Raw genomic sequence first — 12,744 nt, 5'->3', positions numbered from 1 at the left:
CTGGGGTCTGTATCTGTATAGGCAGTGTTCTCTGGGGTCTGTATCTGTATAGGCCGTGTTCTCTGGGGTCTGTATCTGTATAGGCCGTGTTCTCTGGGGTCTGTATCTGTATAGGCAGTGTTCTCTGGGGTCTGTATCTGTATAGGCAGTGTACTCTGGGGTCTGTATCTGTATAGGCAGTGTTCTCTGGGGTCTGTATCTGTATAGGCCGTGTTCTCTGGGGTCTGTATCTGTATAGGCAGTGTTCTCTGGGGTCTGTATCTGTATAGGCAGTGTACTCTGGGGTCTGTATCTGTATAGGCAGTGTTCTCTGGGGTCTGTATCTGTATAGGCAATGTGCTCTGGGGTCTGTATCTGTATAGGCAGTGTTCTCTGGGGTATCTGTATAGGCAATGTGCTCTGGGGTCTGTATCTGTATAGGCAGTGTTCTCTGGGGTCTGTATCTGTATAGGCCGTGTTCTCTGGGGTCTGTATCTGTATAGGCAGTGTTCTCTGGGGTCTGTATCTGTATAGGCAGTGTTCTCTGGGGTCTGTATCTGTATAGGCAGTGTACTCTGGGGTCTGTATCTGTATAGGCAGTGTTCTCTGGGGTCTGTATCTGTATAGGCAATGTGCTCTGGGGTCTGTATCTGTATAGGCAGTGTTCTCTGGGGTCTGTATCTGTATAGGCAGTGTGCTCTGGGGTCTGTATCTGTATAGGCAGTGTGCTCTGGGGTCTGTATCTGTATAGGCAGTGTTCTCTGGGGTCTGTATCTGTATAGGCAGTGTTCTCTGGGGTCTGTATCTGTATAGGCAATGTGCTCTGGGGTCTGTATCTGTATAGGCAGTGTTCTCTGGGGTCTGTATCTGTATAGGCAGTGTTCTCTGGGGTCTGTATCTGTATAGGCCGTGTTCTCTGGGGTCTGTATCTGTATAGGCCGTGTTCTCTGGGGTCTGTATCTGTATAGGCAGTGTTCTCTGGGGTCTGTATCTGTATAGGCAGTGTGCTCTGGGGTCTGTATCTGTATAGGGCATGTGCTCTGGGGTCTGTATCTGTATAGGCAGTGTTCTCTGGGGTCTGTATCTGTATAGGCAGTGTGCTCTGGGGTCTGTATCTGTATAGGCAGTGTTCTCTGGGGTCTGTATCTGTATAGGCAGTGTTCTCTGGGGTCTGTATCTGTATAGGCAGTGTGTTCTGGGTCTGTATCTGTACAGGGAGTGTTCTGGGGTCTGTCTCTGTATAGGGGGTCTGCATCTCTGTAGGGCATGTGCTCTGGGGGTCTGTATCTGTATAGGGCATGTGCTCTGGGGGTCTGTATCTGTATAGGGCATGTGCTCTGGGGTCTGTATCTGTATAGGCAGTGTGCTCTGGGGTCTGTATCTGTATAGGCAGTGTGCTCTGGGGTCTGTATCTGTATAGGCAGTGTGCTCTGGGGTCTGTATCTGTATAGGCAGTGTGCTCTGGGGTCTGTATCTGTATAGGCAGTGTTCTCTGGGGTCTGTATCTGTATAGGCAATGTGCTCTGGGGTCTGTATCTGTATAGGCAGTGTTCTCTGGGGTCTGTATCTGTATAGGCAATGTGCTCTGGGGTCTGTATCTGTATAGGCAGTGTTCTCTGGGGTCTGTATCTGTATAGGCAGTGTGCTCTGGGTCTGTATCTGTACAGGGAGTGTTCTGGGGTCTGTCTCTGTATGGGGGGTCTGCATCTCTGTAGGGCATGTGCTCTGGGGGTCTGTATCTGTATAGGGCATGTGCTCTGGGGTCTGTATCTGTAGACGAGTCTGGTCTGGGATCTGTATCTGTACAGGAAGTATTTTCTGGGAAATGTATCTATAGGGGTCTACATTAGGGTCTGTATCAGTATAGGGGGTCTGCATTAGTTTAGGGGGGGTCCTGGGTCAATATTGATTTCTGGAGCTGCCTTGACCTCGGGAATGTTACTACTTTTACAGGGTCCGGAGTTTCTAGTTGTTGGGGGTCTGAGAGGCTTTTAACTATTTAGGGGGTCTGTAGGAAGGGCTAAATCAATGCATATTAATAGGGGGGAAACTTGCGGAGGGATTTGCACTTTGTGAGCTTCTCAACTATTGCAAAGCAAACCCGTGTACAGCAGAGGAAGCAGCGCAGGAGCCGCTCAGGACAGGAGAGGATAACAAATACACACACAGCGAAGTAAACCCGCGGGGTCACTCCAGCTCCACACTGAGCGTAACATCCCGAAATCACGGGGTCAGCGTTACTATGCCCGGAACCAACATGGCGGCGGCAGCGCTTCCTACTTCCGGCCATCTGCCGGATACAGCTGGGCGATCTGTCCTCGATTCCTCCAGACTCTATGGTGCATAACGGAACAGGAGTGATGGAGACGTCCTGAGTTTCCAGGGGAGACAGGTGAGAACCCAAGACCGCACCCGCACTGCAGCGCGCCCCCTGCGGGCCATGTGTGTACCTGCACACTGCTGGTGTCTAATCATAGACACTTCTCCTATATCTGTACTGTACGGCCGGCACTGATCCCCGGATTATAGATACTTCTCCTATATCTGTACTGTACGGCCGGCACTGATCCCCGGATTATAGATACTTCTCCTATATCTGTACTGTACGGCCGGCACTGATCCCCGGATTATAGACACTTCTCCTATATCTGTACTGTACGGCCGGCACTGATCCCCGGATTATAGACACTTCTCCTATATCTGTACTGTGCGGCCGGCACTGATCCCCGGATTATAGACACTTCTCCTATATCTGTACTGTACGGCCGGCACTGATCCCCGGATTATAGACACTTCTCCTATATCTGTACTGTACGGCCGGCACTGATCCCCGGATTATAGATACTTCTCCTATATCTGTACTGTACGGCCGGCACTGATCCCCGGATTATAGATACTTCTCCTATATCTGTACTGTACGGCCGGCACTGATCCCCGGATTATAGACACTTCTCCTATATCTGTACTGTACGGCCGGCACTGATCCCCGGATTATAGACACTTCTCCTATATCTGTACTGTACGGCCGGCACTGATCCCCGGATTATAGACACTTCTCCTATATCTGTACTGTACGGCCGGCACTGATCCCCGGATTATAGACACTTCTCCTATATCTGTACTGTACGGCCGGCACTGATCCCCGGATTATACACACTTCTCCTATATCTGTACTGTACGGCCGGCACTGATCCCCGGATTATAGATACTTCTCCTATATCTGTACTGTACGGCCGGCACTGATCCCCGGATTATAGACTCTTCTCCTATATCTGTACTGTACGGCCGGCACTGATCCCCGGATTATAGATACTTCTCCTATATCTGTACTGTACGGCCGGCACTGATCCCCGGATTATAGATACCTCTCCTATATCTGTAGTGTACGGCCGGCACTGATCCCCGGATTATAGACACTTCTCCTATATCTGTACTGTACGGCCGGCACTGATCCCCGGATTATAGACACCTCTCCTATATCTGTACTGTACGGCCGGCACTGATCCCCGGATTATAGACACTTCTCCTATATCTGTACTGTACGGCCGGCACTGATCCCCGGATTATAGACACTTCTCCTATATCTGTACTGTACGGCCGGCACTGATCCCCGGATTATAGACACTTCTCCTATATCTGTACTGTACGGCCGGCACTGATCCCCGGATTATAGATACTTCTCCTATATCTGTACTGTACGGCCGGCACTGATCCCCGGATTATAGATACCTCTCCTATATCTGTAGTGTACGGCCGGCACTGATCCCCGGATTATAGACACTTCTCCTATATCTGTACTGTACGGCCGGCACTGATCCCCGGATTATAGACACCTCTCCTATATCTGTACTGTACGGCCGGCACTGATCCCCGGATTATAGACACTTCTCCTATATCTGTACTGTACGGCCGGCACTGATCCCCGGATTATAGACACTTCTCCTATATCTGTACTGTACGGCCGGCACTGATCCCCGGATTATAGACACTTCTCCTATATCTGTACTGTACGGCCGGCACTGATCCCCGGATTATAGATACTTCTCCTATATCTGTACTGTACGGCCGGCACTGATCCCCGGATTATAGACACTTCTCCTATATCTGTACTGTACGGCCGGCACTGATCCCCGGATTATAGATACTTCTCCTATATCTGTACTGTACGGCCGGCACTGATCCCCGGATTATAGACATTTCTCCTATATCTGTACTGTACGGCCGGCACTGATCCCCGGATTATAGACACTTCTCCTATATCTGTACTGTACGGCCGGCACTGATCCCCGGATTATAGACACTTCTCCTATATCTGTACTGTACGGCCGGCACTGATCCCCGGATTATAGATACTTCTCCTATATCTGTACTGTACGGCCGGCACTGATCCCCGGATTATAGACACTTCTCCTATATCTGTACTGTACGGCCGGCACTGATCCCCGGATTATAGATACTTCTCCTATATCTGTACTGTACGGCCGGCACTGATCCCCGGATTATAGACACCTCTCCTATATCTGTACTGTACGGCCGGCACTGATCCCCGGATTATAGATACTTCTCCTATATCTGTACTGTACGGCCGGCACTGATCCCCGGATTATAGACACTTCTCCTATATCTGTACTGTACGGCCGGCACTGATCCCCGGATTATAGACACTTCTCCTATATCTGTACTGTACGGCCGGCACTGATCCCCGGATTATAGACACTTCTCCTATATCTGTACTGTACGGCCGGCACTGATCCCCGGATTATAGACACTTCTCCTATATCTGTACTGTGCGGCCGGCACTGATCCCCGGATTATAGATACTTCTCCTATATCTGTACTGTACGGCCGGCACTGATCCCCGGATTATAGACACTTCTCCTATATCTGTACTGTGCGGCCGGCACTGATCCCCGGATTATAGATACTTCTCCTATATCTGTACTGTACGGCCGGCACTGATCCCCGGATTATAGACACTTCTCCTATATCTGTACTGTGCGGCCGGCACTGATCCCCGGATTATAGACACTTCTCCTATATCTGTACTGTACGGCCGGCACTGATCCCCGGATTATAGACACTTCTCCTATATCTGTACTGTACGGCCGGCACTGATCCCCGGATTATAGACACTTCTCCTATATCTGTACTGTACGGCCGGCACTGATCCCCGGATTATAGACACTTCTCCTATATCTGTACTGTACGGCCGGCACTGATCCCCGGATTATAGATACTTCTCCTATATCTGTACTGTATGGCCGGCACTGATCCCCGGATTATAGACACTTCTCCTATATCTGTACTGTACGGCCGGCACTGTTCCCCGGATTATAGATACTTCTCCTATATCTGTACTGTACGGCCGGCACTGATCCCCGGATTATAGACACTTCTCCTATATCTGTACTGTACGGCCGGCACTGATCTCCGGATTATAGACACTTCTCCTATATCTGTACTGTACGGCCGGCACTGATCCCCGGATTATAGACACTTCTCCTATATCTGTACTGTACGGCCGGCACTGATCCCCGGATTATAGACACTTCTCCTATATCTGTACTGTACGGCCGGCACTGATCCCCGGATTATAGACACCTCTCCTATATCTGTACTGTACGGCCGGCACTGATCCCCGGATTATAGACACTTCTCCTATATCTGTACTGTACGGCCGGCACTGATCCCCGGATTATAGATACTTCTCCTATATCTGTACTGTACGGCCGGCACTGATCCCCGGATTATAGACACTTCTCCTATATCTGTACTGTACGGCCGGCACTGATCCCCGGATTATAGACACCTCTCCTATATCTGTACTGTACGGCCGGCACTGATCCCCGGATTATAGACACTTCTCCTATATCTGTACTGTACGGCCGGCACTGATCCCCGGATTATAGACACTTCTCCTATATCTGTACTGTACGGCCGGCACTGATCCCCGGATTATAGACACTTCTCCTATATCTGTACTGTACGGCCGGCACTGATCCCCGGATTATAGACACCTCTCCTATATCTGTACTGTACGGCCGGCACTGATCCCCGGATTATAGACACTTCTCCTATATCTGTACTGTACGGCCGGCACTGATCCCCGGATTATAGATACTTCTCCTATATCTGTACTGTACGGCCGGCACTGATCCCCGGATTATAGACACTTCTCCTATATCTGTACTGTGCGGCCGGCACTGATCCCCGGATTATAGACACTTCTCCTATATCTGTACTGTACGGCCGGCACTGATCTCCGGATTATAGACACTTCTCCTATATCTGTACTGTACGGCCGGCACTGATCCCCGGATTATAGACACCTCTCCTATATCTGTACTGTACGGCCGGCACTGATCCCCGGATTATAGACACTTCTCCTATATCTGTACTGTACGGCCGGCACTGATCCCGGATTATACACACTTCTCCTATATCTGTACTGTACGGCCGGCACTGATCCCCGGATTATAGACACTTCTCCTATATCTGTACTGTACGGCCGGCACTGATCCCTGGATTATAGACACTTCTCCTATATCTGTACTGTACGGCCGGCACTGATCCCCGGATTATAGACACTTCTCCTATATCTGTACTGTACGGCCGGCACTGATCTCCGGATTATAGATACTTCTCCTATATCTGTACTGTACGGCCGGCACTGATCCCCGGATTATAGACACTTCTCCTATATCTGTACTGTACGGCCGGCACTGATCCCCGGATTATAGATACTTCTCCTATATCTGTACTGTACGGCCGGCACTGATCCCCGGATTATAGTCACTTCTCCTATATCTGTACTGTACGGCCGGCACTGATCCCCGGATTATAGACACTTCTCCTATATCTGTACTGTACGGCCGGCACTGATCTCCGGATTATAGACACTTCTCCTATATCTGTACTGTACGGCCGGCACTGATCCCCGGATTATAGACACTTCTCCTATATCTGTACTGTACGGCCGGCACTGATCCCCGGATTATAGACACTTCTCCTATATCTGTACTGTACGGCCGGCACTGATCCCCGGATTATAGACACTTCTCCTATATCTGTACTGTACGGCCGGCACTGATCTCCGGATTATAGACACTTCTCCTATATCTGTACTGTACGGCCGGCACTGATCCCCGGATTATAGACACTTCTCCTATATCTGTACTGTACGGCCGGCACTGATCCCCGGATTATAGACACTTCTCCTATATCTGTACTGTACGGCCGGCACTGATCCCCGGATTATAGATACTTCTCCTATATCTGTACTGTACGGCCGGCACTGATCCCCGGATTATAGACACTTCTCCTATATCTGTACTGTACGGCCGGCACTGATCCCCGGATTATAGACACTTCTCCTATATCTGTACTGTACGGCCGGCACTGATCCCCGGATTATAGATACTTCTCCTATATCTGTACTGTACGGCCGGCACTGATCCCCGGATTATAGACACTTCTCCTATATCTGTACTGTACGGCCGGCACTGATCCCCGGATTATAGATACTTCTCCTATATCTGTACTGTACGGCCGGCACTGATCCCCGGATTATAGATACTTCTCCTATATCTGTACTGTACGGCCGGCACTGATCCCCGGATTATAGACACCTCTCCTATATCTGTACTGTATGGCCGGCACTGATCCCCGGATTATAGACTCTTCTCCTATATCTGTACTGTACGGCCGGCACTGATCCCCGGATTATAGACACTTCTCCTATATCTGTACTGTACGGCCGGCACTGATCCCCGGATTATAGACACTTCTCCTATATCTGTACTGTACGGCCGGCACTGATCCCCGGATTATAGACACTTCTCCTATATCTGTACTGTACGGCCGGCACTGATCCCCGGATTATAGACACTTCTCCTATATCTGTACTGTACGGCCGGCACTGATCCCCGGATTATAGACACTTCTCCTATATCTGTACTGTACGGCCGGCACTGATCCCCGGATTATAGACACTTCTCCTATATCTGTACTGTACGGCCGGCACTGATCCCCGGATTATAGACACTTCTCCTATATCTGTACTGTACGGCCGGCACTGATCCCCGGATTATAGATACTTCTCCTATATCTGTACTGTACGGCCGGCACTGATCCCCGGATTATAGATACTTCTCCTATATCTGTACTGTACGGCCGGCACTGATCCCCGGATTATAGACACTTCTCCTATATCTGTACTGTACGGCCGGCACTGATCCCCGGATTATAGACACTTCTCCTATATCTGTACTGTACGGCCGGCACTGATCCCCGGATTATAGATACTTCTCCTATATCTGTACTGTACGGCCGGCACTGATCCCCGGATTATAGACACTTCTCCTATATCTGTACTGTACGGCCGGCACTGATCCCCGGATTATAGACACTTCTCCTATATCTGTACTGTACGGCCGGCACTGATCCCCGGATTATAGACACTTCTCCTATATCTGTACTGTACGGCCGGCACTGATCCCCGGATTATAGACACTTCTCCTATATCTGTACTGTGCGGCCGGCACTGATCCCCGGATTATAGACACTTCTCCTATATCTGTACTGTGCGGCCGGCACTGATCCCCGGATTATAGGCACTTCTCCTATATCTGTACTGTACGGCCGGCACTGATCCCCGGATTATAGACACTTCTCCTATATCTGTACTGTACGGCCGGCACTGATCCCCGGATTATAGATACTTCTCCTATATCTGTACTGTACGGCCGGCACTGATCCCCGGATTATAGATACTTCTCCTATATCTGTACTGTACGGCCGGCACTGATCCCCGGATTATAGATACTTCTCCTATATCTGTACCGTACGGCCGGCACTGATCCCCGGATTATAGATACTTCTCCTATATCTGTACCGTACGGCCGGCACTGATCCCCGGATTATAGACACTTCTCCTATATCTGTACTGTACGGACGGCACTGATCCCCGGATTATAGACACTTCTCCTATATCTGTACTGTACGGCCGGCACTGATCCCCGGATTATAGATACTTCTCCTATATCTGTACTGTACGGCCGGCACTGATCCCCGGATTATAGATACTTCTCCTATATCTGTACTGTACGGCCGGCACTGATCTCCGGATTATAGATACTTCTCCTATATCTGTACTGTACGGCCGGCACTGATCCCCGGATTATAGACACTTCTCCTATATCTGTACTGTACGGCCGGCACTGATCCCCGGATTATAGACACTTCTCCTATATCTGTACTGTACGGCCGGCACTGATCCCCGGATTATAGATACTTCTCCTATATCTGTACTGTACGGCCGACACTGATCTCCGGATTATAGACACTTCTCCTATATCTGTACTGTACGGCCGGTACTGATCCCCGGATTATAGACACTTCTCCTATATCTGTACCGTACGGCCGGCACTGATCCCCGGATTATAGACACTTCTCCTATATCTGTACCGTACGGCCGGCACTGATCCCCGGATTATAGACTCTTCTCCTATATCTGTACTGTACGGCCGGCACTGATCCCCGGATTATAGGTACTTCTCCTATATCTGTACTGTACGGCCGGCACTGATCCCCGGATTATAGACACTTCTCCTATATCTGTACTGTACGGCCGGCACTGATCCCCGGATTATAGACACTTCTCCTATATCTGTACTGTGCGGCCGGCACTGATCCCCGGATTATAGACACTTCTCCTATATCTGTACTGTACGGCCGGCACTGATCCCCGGATTATAGACTCTTCTCCTATATCTGTACTGTACGGCCGGCACTGATCCCCGGATTATAGACACTTCTCCTATATCTGTACTGTACGGCCGGCACTGATCCCCGGATTATAGACACTTCTCCTATATCTGTACTGTACGGCCGGCACTGATCCCCGGATTATAGATACTTCTCCTATATCTGTACTGTACGGCCGACACTGATCCCCGGATTATAGATACTTCTCCTATATGTGTACTGTACGGCCGGCACTGATCCCCGGATTATAGATACTTCTCCTATATCTGTACTGTACGGCCGACACTGATCCCCGGATTATAGATACTTCTCCTATATCTGTACTGTACGGCCGGCACTGATCCCCGGATTATAGACACTTCTCCTATATCTGTACTGTACGGCCGGCACTGATCCCGGATTATAGACACTTCTCCTATATCTGTACTGTACGGCCGGCACTGATCCCCGGATTATAGATACTTCTCCTATATCTGTACTGTACGGCCGGCACTGATCCCCGGATTATAGACACTTCTCCTATATCTGTACTGTACGGCCGGCACTGATCCCCGGATTATAGATACTTCTCCTATATCTGTACTGTACGGCCGGCACTGAACCCCGGATTATAGACACTTCTCCTATATCTGTAGTGTACGGCCGGCACTGATCCCCGGATTATAGACACTTCTCCTATATCTGTACTGTACGGCCGGCACTGATCCCCGGATTATAGACACTTCTCCTATATCTGTACTGTACGGCCGGCACTGATCCCCGGATTATAAACACTTCTCCTATATCTGTACTGTACGGCCGGCACTGACCCCCGGATTATAGACACTTCTCCTATATCTGTACTGTACGGCCGGCACTGATCCCCGGATTATAGATACTTCTCCTATATCTGTACTGTGCGGCCGGCACTGATCCCCGGATTATAGACACTTCTCCTATATCTGTACTGTACGGCCGGCACTGATCCCCGGATTATAGATACTTCTCCTATATCTGTACTGTACGGCCGGCACTGATCCCCGGATTATAGACACTTCTCCTATATCTGTACTGTGCGGCCGGCACTGATCCCCGGATTATAGACACTTCTCCTATATCTGTACTGTACGGCCGGCACTGATCCCCGGATTATAGACACTTCTCCTATATCTGTACTGTACGGCCGGCACTGATCCCCGGATTATAGATACTTCTCCTATATCTGTACTGTACGGCCGGCACTGATCCCCGGATTATAGACACTTCTCCTATATCTGTACTGTACGGCCGGCACTGATCCCCGGATTATAGACACTTCTCCTATATCTGTACTGTGCGGCCGGCACTGATCCCCGGATTATAGACTCTTCTCCTATATCTGTACTGTACGGCCGGCACTGATCCCCGGATTATAGACACTTCTCCTATATCTGTACTGTACGGCCGGCACTGATCCCCGGATTATAGACACTTCTCCTATATCTGTACTGTACGGCCGGCACTGATCCCCGGATTATAGACACTTCTCCTATATCTGTACTGTACGGCCGGCACTGATCCCCGGATTATAGACACTTCTCCTATATCTGTACTGTACGGCCGGCACTGATCCCCGGATTATAGACACTTCTCCTATATCTGTACTGTACGGCCGGCACTGATCCCCGGATTATAGACACTTCTCCTATATCTGTACTGTACGGCCGGCACTGATCCCCGGATTATAGACACTTCTCCTATATCTGTACTGTACGGCCGGCACTGATCCCCGGATTATAGACACTTCTCCTATATCTGTACTGTACGGCCGGCACTGATCCCCGGATTATAGACACTTCTCCTATATCTGTACTGTACGGCCGGCACTGATCCCCGGATTATAGACACTTCTCCTATATCTGTACTGTGCGGCCGGCACTGATCCCCGGATTATAGATACTTCTCCTATATCTGTACTGTACGGCCGGCACTGATCCCCGGATTATAGACACTTCTCCTATATCTGTACTGTACGGCCGGCACTGATCCCCGGATTATAGATACTTCTCCTATATCTGTACTGTACGGCCGGCACTGATCCCCGGATTATAGACACTTCTCCTATATCTGTACTGTACGGCCGGCACTGATCCCCGGATTATAGACACTTCTCCTATATCTGTACTGTACGGCCGGCACTGATCCCCGGATTATAGACACTTCTCCTATATCTGTACTGTACGGCCGGCACTGATCCCCGGATTATAGACACTTCTCCTATATCTGTACTGTACGGTCGGCACTGATCCCCGGATTATAGACACTTCTCCTATATCTGTACTGTACGGCCGGCACTGATCCCCGGATTATAGACACTTCTCCTATATCTGTACTGTACGGCCGGCACTGATCCCCGGATTATAGATACTTCTCCTATATCTGTACTGTACGGCCGGCACTGATCCCCGGATTATAGACACTTCTCCTATATCTGTACTGTACGGCCGGCACTGATCCCCGGATTATAGACACTTCTCCTATATCTGTACTGTACGGCCGGCACTGATCCCCGGATTATAGACACTTCTCCTATATCTGTACTGTACGGCCGGCACTGATCCCCGGATTATAGACACTTCTCCTATATCTGTAGTGTACGGCCGGCACTGATCCCCGGATTATAGACACTTCTCCTATATCTGTACTGTACGGCCGGCACTGATCCCCGGATTATAGACACTTCTCCTATATCTGTACTGTACGGCCGGCACTGATCCCCGGATTATAAACACTTCTCCTATATCTGTACTGTACGGCCGGCACTGATCCCCGGATTATAGACACTTCTCCTATATCTGTACTGTACGGCCGGCACTGATCCCCGGATTATAGATTCTTCTCCTATATCTGTACTGTACGGCCGGCACTGATCCCCGGATTATAGACACTTCTCCTATATCTGTACTGTACGGCCGGCACTGATCCCCGGATTATAGATACTTCTCCTATATCTGTACTGTACGGCCGGCACTGATCCCCGGA

At 49.8% G+C, this 12,744-nt stretch overlaps 1 protein-coding gene across 2 annotated transcripts in view; it reads left to right on the top strand.

The window, feature by feature from the left end:
• The first annotated feature begins 2,264 nt into the window (after positions 1-2,264).
• The window catches only part of B4GALT4 (beta-1,4-galactosyltransferase 4), a 163,870-nt gene continuing 153,390 nt past the window's right edge, over positions 2,265-12,744 (top strand). Inside the window, exon 1 of one of the 2 annotated variants that reach the window (XM_077293731.1) lies at positions 2,265-2,371. The gene's annotated coding sequence lies outside the window, so the exon portion shown is untranslated. The remainder of the gene's footprint in view (positions 2,372-12,744) is intronic. The other variant, XM_077293729.1, reaches the window with a different exon arrangement.

This window comes from Ranitomeya variabilis, chromosome 3 (genome assembly GCF_051348905.1).
Source record: "Ranitomeya variabilis isolate aRanVar5 chromosome 3, aRanVar5.hap1, whole genome shotgun sequence".
NCBI lineage: Eukaryota > Metazoa > Chordata > Amphibia > Anura > Dendrobatidae > Ranitomeya > Ranitomeya variabilis.
Note: the sequence above shows the minus strand (reverse complement) of the source record. Positions and strands in the feature narration are given on the sequence as shown.